Raw genomic sequence first — 14,629 nt, 5'->3', positions numbered from 1 at the left:
TGCAAGATAAAAGCAAACCCCAGTCAATTTAACCACATTACATTTACAATACGAAAACGGAAACCACCTAATATCCGATTGAATGGCACGCACATAACAAACAACAAACAAAGCAAGTTAAATACTAGGGACTCCACTTAGGCTCATAACTCACATGAAAGCAACAGACTAAATCAGTTATAGATAAAATAAAAAAAGAAGAAAAAAGAAAAGAAAAAAAGAAGACAGATGTACTGGCTAACTAGTCGAAACTCTAAACTCAGCATAGAAAATAAATTGAAAATATCGAAAACCAGGATAATAAGGTAAATAAAACAGAATCGCTTCTAGAAAATACTCAGAACAGTAGTGAACGCCCCATGGAATATCATGGGGCGAGGATATACGCAAGACCTAAAAATACCAATGGTCAAAGAAGAAATCGGCAAGTACTTAAAAAAAATACAACTAAAGAACGGCAACACATCCAAACTCATAGAAAGAAGACCGAAAAGAAAACACCCCACTGATCTCGCTACAGAAATAAAATAGTCAAACTCGAAGATGGTATATCCTGCTAGGGGTAGCCATCCACGTGTTATTTTACCAATAAAGCATCACCCTGTATATGATATAGTGTATGTATATAGGATTTCTGAAAATATAACTTATATGTAAGTTATTATTACAAAAATCTTTTTCTATCAACTGAAAATTTCTTATTATTGCAGTTTTCCAATCGAAGACAATTTAGTATTGATCTACAGCCAAATAATGCTAGAACAACATCTGATGAATCCTATCAACAAATTTAACTTAGCGCTGACAAAAATTGCAGAATCATTATTAAACGCAGCATTGTACTGTCACCACAAAATTTCAACAACATTCCTACCAACAGCAGCCAAATTTCATTACGTATTTAATCTACGTGATCTCTGAAACATCTTTCAAGTAAAATTCATTTCAACAAAGCAAGTAATTAAAATGACAAAAGCTTAATTAAAATTAATATGCTTTTTTGCGTAAAGTGTTTGCAAACTGGTGGCGGTATCTCCGAGTAAATGAAAATTAAAGACTCATCGAACATGTGTGTACTTGACTACGTCGTAAACTGGGTGGGTGGATGCGAATCGCGTTTATTTGATATAAAAAGGGTTTACTCTTTCTTTAAGGTTTGCACACGGTGAGACTGATCCGACTGGAAATCATTTGATCAGATTGTACGTTCACGAAGCAACAAATTCTACCAAATGTCCAAAAATTGGACAAATTCTGAATGTAAAGAATTAAATAAAAAAAAAAAAAAACGAAGCAACAAGAGTGTATTCGGATAAGTTAATCAGTGCTGAAGATGAGAAATAGCCTTTCAGCAATTGCTGAAGGAGTCGCTTCGCAAAGATATTTCTGTAAGTTTAAAAAAGTCAGTAGTCAGGCTATAATTATTATAAGTAAAAGAGAAGTAAATAGGTCGTATAGGTTGTTACGTATATTCTTAATTTAATTTTTGATAACGATAAATTTAATAATATCATTTATTATCGCAGGAAATGGACGAAAATATTGTGTTTGCTGGACCAACATATATACAATGTATTGTCATTTTGCGGAAGGAATCGGTGAACCAAACTATATGCCAATAAAAGATTGGCAACAATTGACGAAGTTACTGGATGAAGCTCTGGTTAATTATAACGAACTGGTAATAAGAATTTATATTTAATATATAAATTATATAATATATTATATAAAAAAATATAAATAATATTCAATAATATTCAGTTTTGTCAAATGTTAGAATAAAGCAAATCATAGTCATTGTAAAAATAAACATTCGAAATTATGACAAACAAAATAATGTCACGTTCAGATGAGAAAGACAGTTTCTTATTCCGTTTGCTACAAGGTTCAATTAATATAGGTTAAATTTAGATCTTTTCTTATCGATAATATAAAACATACTTGCTAATTTCGACATATAGATTACACGCTATACATAAACAATATTTACATACGATATTTCGGTACACGAAACATTGTTTTCCACGCAACTTTTTTTTGCTTGCACTCTTCGATTGTAAAAATAGATAACATAAGAACTTGTTTTATATTGTATATAGCAGTACTATTAAAATTTAATGTCTTAATATTAATTTCTAATTCGTGAGTAAGAACCGTGAGTAAGAATTCGTGAGTAAATAAAACACATTTTTATCTGCAGTTCAAATATATGTTTCTTGAATTGAAAATTAATTGATAAAACAAGTTGATAAAACAAAAGCTATATTTATTCTGATTGGAATATTCGAATTTTTTATATATGTTACTATTTCTTTTTTCTAATCGAATATATATTTTTTTACCCCCGAGTAGGTAGCGGCAATGAATGAATGTTTTATTCGAAGATGCTATGTACCAGGTTTTGTCAAATAAGTCGTATTCTGCAGTCACCAAGTCAAATCTCTTTCTAACCTTGCGTCTTTCATCGCAGGCTTAGAGGCACTTCTGCAATAATTATTTATAAAATTCCCATAACACCATGCAATTCTAACTTCCTTATCCTTATCTTTAAGAAGAGTTGAGTACCTGTGCGAATTTTCTATAAAAATCACCACACCCTTTCAGACACGAAAAGGTGAAGCATTTACCTATTATGAAAGAAATGTAAAAAGTGAACAATTAACAAAGTAATAGAACAATAAAGGCAATTATACGTCTAGAAAATTTCAACGAGCTAAAAATATATTATCAAGATCAAAATTCTAAACAACGTTCTTCTATACACATAATCGCCGCTCAGTCTTCGTTTCCGAGATATTTAGAAAACATTTCAATTAAATCTAGTTTTCGTTACATTTCATTCTGGCACATGGGTGGTCATAGTTTTACACATCCCGACCTAAATTTGACTTATTGATGCTAATTATCCTCGATATAAGTAGAAAAAGATAAATCAATGAGTTATAGGTTAGATTTAGATTAATATTCGGCCGTGCTGCTGAAGGCCGTGAGGCTACTGGTAACGCTACTATGACTTAATTCTTATTTCATGCGATTTTTTAAGTGTATTTTCGGTGAATTTCTGCTATTTGAAGAATGTGACATAGATGGAGAATAAAAATTAACTGTGAACTTTCATGGATCAAATTTTTTTTAATTAGTTTCAAATTAATATCTACACGTACACATAACGTGTAAGCAATCTCTTTGCATAAAAATTAATCAAAGTCCTTGACATTTTAGGTGTTTCAGATACAATTACGAACAGGTTATTCGATGACTGATTTAAGAGGCGATTTATTTAAGATTTATATTTGAAATCTGGATTGAAAGGAATCGGAATAACTTTCGTGATGATGACTATCGCCGATGAAAAATTTCTGGTACATATAAACGATATGCTCGATTTTGGCGAAATCTCCGAATTATTCGCCGATGATGATTATATGTAAACAAAATACTTTCAATGCAATATTTGGATCGCGATCTATTCCTGTTATGCAAATTATTTTTTCTTCGCGGTAATGACACTTATAACTATAACTATTATGCATTGGCAATCAATCTTACAAAATTTCGTTACGGCGCACTCCTTTGTACAAAAATATAATTTTATATTTATGCTCTTTCCATATAGTTCATTATGAATTATATATAACATATAAAAAGACAATCAAATATTTTCCGTATTAACTTTTGCATAACTGAGTATATCGACCCCATAAAAAGTTCAACCATTTTAGAATTCAACAATTCTTTGTCCTTGAATTTCAAGGTCAGATTTTTTTATTCCATTGTATAGTATTCGTCACGAGGGACAGATCGTGCGTGTGTGCGTGTGTGCGTGCGTTCTGTTTCTTCTTTTCATAGTTCCTTTTAATTGGTTAATTATATATACAATATATATATATATATATATATATATATAATCGTGATTTACAACTAGCAGGTCATGCCATCTCTAATAACAAGGGATACCTTTAAAAAACGGAAAAATGACGGGAACAATGTCATTTGTTCAAAATATAGAAGAGTATACTTGCTTACATAATTATGTTCTATCTGAAAATGCAAGAAAAGATATAACAGAGAAGTCATAGCGTGAATTAGCAAATAAGATAAAATGGCCCGGTCAATGATATAGTTTCTTATTATTAGTTTTTAACAGAATAACTCCGTTGTCCGTTGTCACAAAGATCTTTGCATTGATTCTTATTATATTTCCATATAGGTTAGGCATATTATTATATATTGATTGTTTACTTGTTTCAAGTTTTACTATATTTATATATATTTGCTTATTAAAATTCTTTCATCAGGACTGACATGTTCGCGCATATTGGTATTTTCTTTTTGAATCAATCATCCAACAAATTGCATTAAATTTTGATATATATTCTCACTAACGCTGTGCATTGTTTTCTGAGCCTACTTTTGTAATGTCAATCTCTTCATTTTCGTAACTTTCATTCACAAAATGAAAGTGAACTTCAATGTACTTAGACAATTTTTTAGACAAAGCGGACAATGTCATTTTACATTTTCCACTTCATTTTCGCCACGCGCAGGGAATCATCGTCCATCGGTTTGTATCACAATTTTCGGCACATGTTGTATCTTTGCATTCTTTCAAACGACATTACGTATGTATAATACTTGTACATTCTCCAATTCCGAATATTGAATACATATAACATTATCGGAAAATATAAACAAAGCAATATATAAGTAAGCGTGTATACGAGAATGATACAACGTATGGTGATAATCGTTTAATGCTAAAAAGATATTTTCTCCATGTATACGACACCATAGCTTATTAACACTTAGCCAACCGCGCCCGCACAGGCTAACAACCTATACGCTGTCCACCGTGCATTTTTCCAAGTAAGGAGGACTAATATTCGCTAATACTTGAAAAACAAAGAAGTCTAAAATTTATTTAAGTGGTCTATTATATGTTGCGGTAATGATTTTGTTTAACGATTTCACATACTCTTTATACGAAATATCAAATTAAAAGTATAAAAAGATATAGGTAAAATTAAAAACATTAAAGATGACTAAAGATAAATGACACGATTTGAACGCGGAGTTAAAAATTCATAATGCATTTTAATATTTTTTTTACAGTGTGGTATTGTTCGACTATAACTTTACTTAGTCACAACTGATAGTGTAACTTTTTCATTAATTTTAAGACCACCAAATTGGCCTATTTTATTACATATTGCGCTTTATAAAAGCAGAAAAAGAGTCGCAATTAATTGGGAACAATTCCCGGTAAACAATAATTGATAACAACAACAAAAGAAAATGCGTTGCTAAAGTCAAAAAAGGAAGATCTCCCCGCGTTCAGTCACTCAACGATGTTCTTCGCAAAGGGGAGATCCGATGGTTCGGATGGCTAAGTGTTAAGAAAAGTGTAAAAACAGCCAACACCACACGGAGTTCCCAGGCGGTCAACCCATCCAAGTACTAACCGTGCCCATCGCTGCTTAACTTTCGTGATCGGACGAGAACGAGTGCTTTTTTTTTATGGTGTTTATTTAACCAAGGATACAATTTTCGTTACATTTTGGTATTCATAATAAACTGTGAATTTTGGTAATGGTGTGCTAGGCAAAAGTACCGATACGCGACGGTACGACGTAGCAATACTATATTATGTGTCGGTGTTTTACAATTTTTTTGTGATTTTAGGTCTATTCTTTGGATTTAAGCCGCTGGGGGGCGGAGCTTTTATGTAATTTTGTTCTTGCTTGATTTTTTTTTGTCCTGAAACTTGGTCGCAAAACAGGACTTATCGGTAATTTACATTTTGGCGCTGTATGCCTCTGGGGGGGATAATGGGGAGGGGGCGGGGGAGGGGGCGGGGGAGGGGGATGTCAAATAGGTTTATTTACAATATTTACATATTATTTACAATTACACCTGTGTTATGCGGTGTCAGAGATGTGTTCTGTCGGTTTACTGGTTTTCTCTCTTGTTTTATTTTGGATTTGAAATCCACCAATATTTCTTTGTGTTTTTTCTGTGTTTGTCTTTAGCGTCTTTCAGAGGGAGGGCCATGTTGTATCTCCACCTAGTGTCTGCGGTTTGTCCGTTTAAGTTTTCTTCGTAGAGTATGGTTTTGGTTCCTATTTTTCTTTTTATGTGGTATATTACTGGGATGTTATTTTGATCCTGGAGGTAGTTTTTTTCGTCTAAGTAGATGAACGCTTCTGGTGGGATGTAGCCTGTTGCCAGAGTGTTTTTGTAGTATGAGTCATTTGGGAGTAGGCAACTGAAGATTAGGCTGTTTTCTTGAATCTTTGCAGCTTGCGCGAAGTGGTTTCTTGTTACTTTTAATATGTGACAGTCTATGCGGTGAATGTTGGCTAGGTCATAGACTGTTTTGTTTTTCACATATTTTTTGAATCCGCTGTGTTCGGATCTGTAAGTACTCAATGCAAGCTCTGATGCATTTTCTTTCGAATCTGCGAATTTTTTCCATTTGGGAGGCTGATATGTTGTACCAGATTGGGCAGCCGTAGGTTATCATCGGTCTGATAGCATCTGATAGTGCATGATAGCACAGGATTTTTACTTGACTGTTGAGATGTTTGGAGTAGAATAATCTTTTTGTTCTCCAGAATGCTTTACTGGCTTTGGATGTGCTGCTTATAGTTTAATTTATCGTCTATGTTTATACCTAGGTATTTTACGCAGTTTTTATGCGGTATGAGCTCCCCTTCGTTTGCTTTTTCCCTTAGCTGAAATTTTCTGCAGTGTTCCCTTCCTATTGGACCGATTTCGCTTGACTTGGGTCTAAACAGTATGGTTTCGCATTTGCTTGTGTTGGTTTTTAGTTTCCATGTGTTGTAACAATCGTTAATTTTCTCAAAAAGTTCTTGCAGTTCCCATTTTTATTGTTTTGGTTTTGCGGCCTGTTACGTAGATGATTAGGTCATCTGCGAAGGCTATGGAGCGTTTATGGGTGGATGTATTGAGATTAAAGAGGTTTAGTAAGCCACTATTGTAAATACTGAAAAGTAACGGGGAATTTACTGTACCTTGTTGCAGACCGTTTTTTATGGACAATTCTTTGCTTGATGTGTGTGAACCTTCGGTCATTACGAATGTTCTGCTTGTGATCATGTCCCAGACTATTTTAATCAGGTGTTTAGGAAAGTTTTTCTTGATCAATTTGTATACGAGAGCTGGGATCCAGACTGTGTCGAAAGCTTTTTCGAGGTCTATTAAGCAGGCGGCTACTCGTTGTTTTGCGTTTAGCGCCCAGCAGATGTCCGACGTAAAAGTTTGTTTATTGCGTGAATTGTGGAGTGTTTGTGTCGGAAGCCAAATTGATTTTCTGGGATTATGTCATTTTTTTAGCAGAAGGAGGTGAGGGGGTTGTTTATGATTATTTCAAATACTTTGCTTATGTTGGGGAGGAGACTTATGGGTCGTAGGTTTGCGGGTGATGAGCCGTCTTTATCTTTTTCTTTTTTTTTTTTTTTTTTTTTGTTATAGCTATCAGTTTGGCTTTTTTCCATTTTTTTTGGGGAAATATGTGTTGTTCAGTGCGTTGTTGAAGAGTACTGTCTAGTACCATTTTATTTTGTTCGGTAGGCGCTTGAGTAAGATGTTTGGGACGCCGTCGAAGCCGGAGGATTTTTTGTTGTTTAGTTTGGAGAAGATTTTGTTTAGTTGATTGTAGTTTGTGAAGTAGAGTCTATTTCTGGTTCCGGTTGTTTGGGATTGTCTGCGGTGTTTTCGTTTGAGAATGTGCTGACTGTTTTGTTTAGCGTTATGTCTTTCTTGTTCCATTTCATTTTTCAGTTTGTTTGTTTCGGCGATGATAATTCTGTTTAGTTGTTCACGGCCCATGTGTTCGTTTTGTGTGTGTGTGTGTGTCTTGGAAACGTGGGTGCCGATAATGTCAAGTTTTTCTGTTGTTTTAGTTATTATGAAGTTATCTTCGGTGTCTTTGTCGATGTTGTGTAACGTTATACCTGCTTCTTGGATGACGGAGGATTTCTTTGGAGGCAATTTGAGAGGTGGGATGGGGTTTTGTCCTTTTGGTCTGAAGATTTGATTTATTTGTGTGAACATGTTGGCTGAGTCGTTTTTTGAGATGTTTCTTATTTCGTTTGTCCAGTAATGGTTTATAGAGTTAGCCAATTCTTGTTTCAGATGTGCTTTTATTTTGTATAGAAGGTACTTTAGAAATTCTAATCCTTCTCTTTTGTCGTAAGAATAGTTGAATTTTATATTGTTTATTTTGGAGAGTATGTAGCTTTTGTCTCGTTGTAGTTCTTTTATTTTATTGTTGATATAGGGCTGGCATGAATTTTTTTGTTTTATGTTTGGCACGGAATTTTGGAGAGCGATTTGTGTATGTTTTTCTATTTCGTCCATGAATGAGTCGATTTGATTGTTTGTTAGGTTGACGTTGTTGTAGATCTTCCAGTATGTTTTGGAATTTTTTCCAGTCTGTCTTTTTGTAATTGTACCTGGGTGCCTCGGTCTGTGTTTCCAGTGTTAGGAGGTCCGATGAATTCTTTTTTATGTGAAATACTAGGGCGTTATGGTCACTGTCATAGGCTAAGGTTTTAAGGACGTAGGTTTTGAAATTTTAGTCGCGCATCTGCTAAGCATATGTCCAGGTATGAGCCTCCTTTTGGGTAAGAGGGTAGCTCGGAGCTGTATAAGATTGTTTTGAAGTGAATGCTTTTATTGTCTAGCCAGTTTCTAATGAAGTTGCCTCTCGTGTTGTTTACTTCGTTTTTCCAGCTTGTATGTTTTGCGTTAAAGTCGCCTGCTATTATATAGTAGTTTTCCGGTTTGCTGAGCTGTAAGAGTTCGACCAAAACATTTCTCTTTCTCGATGCTTCGATTATAGATTATTAAAAACGCATTGTCATGGAAAGTAAAAAATATTGGGAAAATAAAAAGAAAAAGCCAACACCACACGGAGTTCCCAGGCGGTCACCCATCCAAGTACTATCCGTGCCCGGCGCTGCTTAACTTTCGTGATCGGACGAGAACGAGTGCTTTTTTTTTTTTAATAATGTTTATTAAACCAAGGATACAATTTTCTTACATTTTGATATTCAAATAAACTGTGAATTTTGGTAATGGTGTGTTAGGCAAAAGTACCGATACGCGACGGTACGACGTAGCCATACTATATTATGTGTCGATGTTTTACAATTTTTTTGTGATTTTTGTCTATTCTTTGGATTTAAGCCGCTGGGGGGCGGAGCTTTTATGTAATTTTGTTTTTGCTTGATTTTTTTTTTGTCCTGAAACTTGGTCGCAAAACAGGACTTATCGGTAATTTACATTTTGGCGCTGTATGCCTTTGGAGGGGATAATAGGGAGGGGGCGGGGGAGGGGGATGTCAAATAGGTTTATTTACAATATTTACATATTATTTACAATTACACCTGTGTTATGCGGTGTCAGAGATGTGTTCTGTCGGTTTACTGGTTTTCTCTCTTGTTTTATTTTGGATTTGAAATCCACCAATATTTCTTTGTGTTTTTTCTGTGTTTGTCTTTAGCGTCTTTCAGAGGGAGGGCCATGTTGTATCTCCACCTAGTGTCTGCGGTTTGTCCGTTTAAGTTTTCTTCGTAGAGTATGGTTTTGGTTCCTATTTTTCTTTTTATGTGGTATATTACTGGGATGTTATTTTGATCCTGGAGGTAGTTTTTTTCGTCTAAGTAGATGAACGCTTCTGGTGGGATGTAGCCTGTTGCCAGAGTGTTTTTGTAGTATGAGTCATTTGGGAGTAGGCAACTGAAGATTAGGCTGTTTTCTTGAATTTTTGCAGCTTGCGCGAAGTGGTTTCTTGTTACTTTTAATATGTGACAGTCTATGCGGTGAATGTTGGCTAGGTCGTATATTGTTTTGTTTTTAACATATTTTTTGAATCCGCTGTGTTCGGATCTGTAAGTATTCAGGCAAGCTCTGATGCATTTCCTTTCGAATCTGCGAATTTTTTCCATTTGGGAGGCTGATATGTTGTACCAGATTGGGCAGCCGTATGTTATAATAGGTCTGATTAGTGCTTGATAGCACAGTATTTTTACTTGACTGTTGAGATGTTTAGAGTAAAATAATCTTTTTACTCTCCAAAATGCTTTGCTGGCTTTGGAGAGTTGGATTTGAATGTGCTGCTTGTAGCTTAGTTTATCGTCTATGTTTATACCTAGGTATTTAACGCAGTTTTTATGCGGTATGGGTTCCCCTTCGTTTGCTTTTTCCCTAAGCTGAAATTTTTTGCAGTGTTCCCTTTCTATTGGACCGATTTTGCTTGACTTGGGTCTAAATAGTATTGTCTCACATTTGTTTGTGTTTATTTTTAGCTTCCATGTGTTGTAATAATCGTTAATTTTTTCAAAGAGTTCTTGTAATTCTGTTTTTATTCTCGTGGTTTTGTGGCCTGTTACGTAGATGATTAGGTCATCTGCGAAGGCTATGGAGCGTTTATGGGTGGATGTATTGAGATTAAAGAGGTTTAGTAAGTCACTATTGTAAATATTGAAAAGTAGCGGGGAGTTTACTGTGCCTTGTTGCAGACCGTTTTTTATGGAGAATTCTTTGCTGGATGTGTGTGATCCTTCAGTCATTACGAAAGTTCTGCTTGTGATCATGTCCCAAACTATTTTAATTAGGTATTTGGGGAAATTTTTCTTGATTAATTTGTATATGAGACCTGGGATCCAGACTGTGTCGAAGGCTTTTTCGAGGTCTATTAGGCAGGCGGCTACTCGTTGTTTTGCGTTTAGCGCCCAGCAGATGTCCGACGTAAGTTTGTTTATTGCGTGAATTGTGGAGTGTTTGTGTCGGAAGCCAAATTGATTTTCTGGGATTATGTCATTTTTTGAGCAGAAGGAGGTGAGGGGGTTGTTTATGGTTATTTCAAATACCTTGCTTATGTTGGGGAGGAGACTTATGGGTCGTAGGTTTGCGGGTGATGAGCCGTCTTTATCTTTTTTTGTTATCGCTATCAGTTTGGCTTTTTTCCATTTTTTGGGGAAATATGTGTTGTTTAGTGCATTGTTGAAGAGTACTGTGTAGTACCATTTTATTTTGTTCGGTAGGTGCTTGAGTAGGATGTTTGGGATGCCGTCGAAGCCGGAGGATTTTTTGTTGTTTAGTTTGGAGAATATTTTGTTTAGTTGATTGTAGTTTGTGAAGTAGTTTATTTCTGGTTCCGGTTGTTTGGGGTTGTCTGCGGTGTTTTCGTTTGAGAATGTGCTGACTGTTTTGTTTAGCGTTATGTCTTGTTCCATTTCGTTTCTGAGTTTGTATGTTTCGGCGGTGATAATTCTGTTTAGTTGTTCACGGCCCATGTGTTCGTTTTGTGTGTGTGTTTTGGAAAAGTGGGTGCCGATAATGTCTAGTTTTTCTGTTGATTTGGCTATTATGAAGTTACCCTCGGTGTCTCTGGTGGTGTTGCGTATCGATAAACCTGCTTCTTGGATGAGGGAAGCTTTTTCTGGGGGCAATTTGAGAGGTGGGATGGGGTTTTGTCCTTTTGGCCTGAAGATTTGATTTATTTGTGGAAACATGTTGGCTGTGTCGTTTTTGGAGATGTTTTTTATTTTGTTTGTCCAGTGATGGTTTATGGAGCTTGCGAATTCTTGTTTCAGTTGTGTTTTTATTTCGTATAGGAGGTACTTTAGAAATTCTAATTCTTCTCTTTTGTCATAAGAATAGTTGAATTTTATATTGTTTACTTTGGAGAGTATGTAGCTTTTGTCTCGTTGTAGTTCTTTTATTTTGTTGTTGATATAGGGCTTGCATGAATTTTCTTGTTTTACGATTGGCACGGATTTTTGGAGAGCGATTTGTGTATGTTTTTCTATTTCTTCTAGGAATGAGTCGATTTGACTGTTAGTTAGATTGGCGTTGTTGTAGATCTTTAGGTCGCAGTTCTGTTCGAGTATGTTTTGGAATTTTTTCCAATCGGTCTTTTTGTAATTGTACCTGGGTGCCTCGGTCTGTATTTCGAGTGTTAGGAGGTCCGATGTATCCTTTTTTATGTGGAATACTAGGGCGCTATGGTCACTGTCATAGGATAAGGTTTTTAGGGTGTTGTTTGGGCGTAGGTCTTGAAACTTTAGTCTCGCATCTGCTAAGCATATGTCCAGGTATGAGCCTCCTTTTGGGTAAGAGGGTAGTTCGGAGCTGTATAAGATTGTTTTGAAGTGAATGCTTCTGTTGTCTAGCCAGTTTCTAATGAAGTTGCCTCTCGTGTTGTTTATTTCGTTTTTCCAGCTGGTGTGTTTTGCGTTGAGGTCGCCTGCTATTATATAGAAGTTTTCTGGCTTGTTGAGCTGTAGGAGTTCGAAGAGTTTATTGAATTCTTCGCTAAATTCCTTCCGGTTTCCATAGGTTGCGTAGGCTGCAGTGATGAATAGGTTTTCCTTATCGCTTATTTTTATTTTTATGATCGTTGTTTCTAGGATTTTGAAACTTGTTATTTTGTCATTTAGAATTGTTTCGTGTTTTATGGGGTTTCTTATGAGGATTGCTGTTCCTCCTCCTTGGCTGGCGTTCGGTCTGTCTTGTCTTATCATGGAGTAGTTTTTGAAGTGTACTTTGTGTCTTTTATTTAGTTTTGTTTCTGAGATGAGTACGATGTCGGGGGTTTCTTTATTTATTAGGGTTAGCATACTGTATCTTTTTTGATTTGAGATTAGGGAGTTGGCATTTATTGCAATTATTTTCAGATCTTTTAAGTTTAATTTATTTGTTTTTTGCTGTGTTTGTTGGTTTTGAGGTTTATGGATATTTGTCATACGCGATATTTAAAGCCTTGTAGATGGTGTCGAACCTTTCTTCATGTATTGCTAGTGTTGTTTTTATGGCGTTTAATTGCATTTGCTGTTCTTTTAGCGCTTGGAGTATGCTTTTTTTGAAGTCTTCAAAGTAGTTTATGTTTAGTTGGGGGGTGTTGTCGGTTTTAGGTGGGTATAGGCCTGGGAGCGGATGATATGAATTTGTTTTTGGGGGTATGTCTTCGGGTGTTTTATTTTTTATTATTTGCCGTTTCACTATGTCTGAGAACTTTAGTTCTGGGACGTATTTACGGCTGATTTGGGCAATTCGTTCTGCTTTTGTTTCTTTGTCATTTTTTATTTTTTTTGTTAAGTTTTTACGGAGTTCTACGAGTTTGGGACACCCCTTGTATGACGCTGGGTGTCCGTAATTTTTGCAGGTTACGCAGAATATTTTGTCGTTAGTGACTGCGTCTTCTTTCTTTATTCTACAGTCGCCTGGGCCATGGGGCTCTGTGCATTTTACACAGCGATAGTGTAGGTTGCAGTTTTGTGCAGAGTGCCCTAGTCGTTGGCATTTATGACATTGGATTATGTCATCCTTTCTTTTTATTATTTTTTCCCATTTTATCTTAAAATAGTTAAAATGGTTAATTTTTAATAAGTTGCTTATATTGCTGTGAGGGGATAGTTGGATTATATAAATTGGGAGCAGTATGTTATTCTCCCTTGATCTTTTTGTCGTGAATCGCGAGACTTTCGTAAATTGTACGTCGTTTATTTGTAGAGATTGTAGGTCTGTCAGTATTTCTGTTTCGGTATAACTGTTGTCTAGTCCTTTTAGTAAGTATGTGTGGTGTTTTTCTGTTTTGGGTGTGTAGGTGTAGTATGTTGTGTTTGCTGCTCTGAGTGTTTCTTTGGCTTTGTGAAAGTCGGCTATGTTTCGTAGGTATAGTGCATGTTTACCTGTGTGAACCCTTTTGATGTGGAAATTTTTAATGTTTGTTACTTCTTCCATGAGGGCTACAGTATCTTTCGGGTTCTGGTTTGTGATGACTATGGGTGGAGGTTTGATTTCCTTTGTAGCGGTAGGGGCGTTCGTATGTTCATCCGCGGTGTGTTTGCTGGGGTGTCCGATTGGTGTCCGGATCCCCTTTGGCGATGCTGTTGGCGCTGGGCCTCCGGGCATGTTCGTTGAGGCCTGTCGCCTCTCCGGTGGTGGGAGTCTTGATGACGGGGTGGGTCTGTGTTGACCCATTTTGACTCTTAATGAGTCGTTTTTTTTTCTTATTTGCTCTAAGGTTGAGCACGGTGTTGGGTAATTTGTTGCCTCTTGTTGGGGCTGAGATACTTGTTCGATTTGCAATAGATCGAATCTATTGCTGGTTGCGATCGCTGGGTGTGGGGTTCCTCTTATGGGCCTCATGGTTGCGAATTCTGTCGCTTTTTCTACTTGCGTGTGGCGAATTTCTTCGTTTATGTTCACGCGACTTTTTGACCTGGCAATCAGGTTTGGTTGTGGGTTGAGTTTCCGCGTCTTTTGCGCGGAAAGTCCCACGCTGTTGCAGATTTCTATAATTGCTTTCTGAGTGTCTATTTTTCTTTTTATCGAATGTTTTTTCGTTAGATCTAGGGCGGATTCCATTTTCTTGCTTTTTGCTTCATTTTCGGTGGATCCTATTTTTTTATATACCTTAATTTTGTTGTTTTTTTTTTTTTTGTTTTACGGCGAAGATGTCACTGAAATGTTTTTCACTGTTTGACACTTTTTTTTTTTTTTTTTTCCTTTTCACTTTTTGTCACTTTTTTTTTTTTTTTTTTTTTTTTTATTTGGGAGCGTTAGTTTGTTTTGACGCGCACACTGTTAGGGCCCA

This window comes from Bombus flavifrons, chromosome 17, assembly GCF_040668555.2.
Source record: "Bombus flavifrons isolate JBK064 chromosome 17, iyBomFlav1_principal, whole genome shotgun sequence".
NCBI lineage: Eukaryota > Metazoa > Arthropoda > Insecta > Hymenoptera > Apidae > Bombus > Bombus flavifrons.
This window is presented reverse-complemented; position numbering follows the sequence as displayed.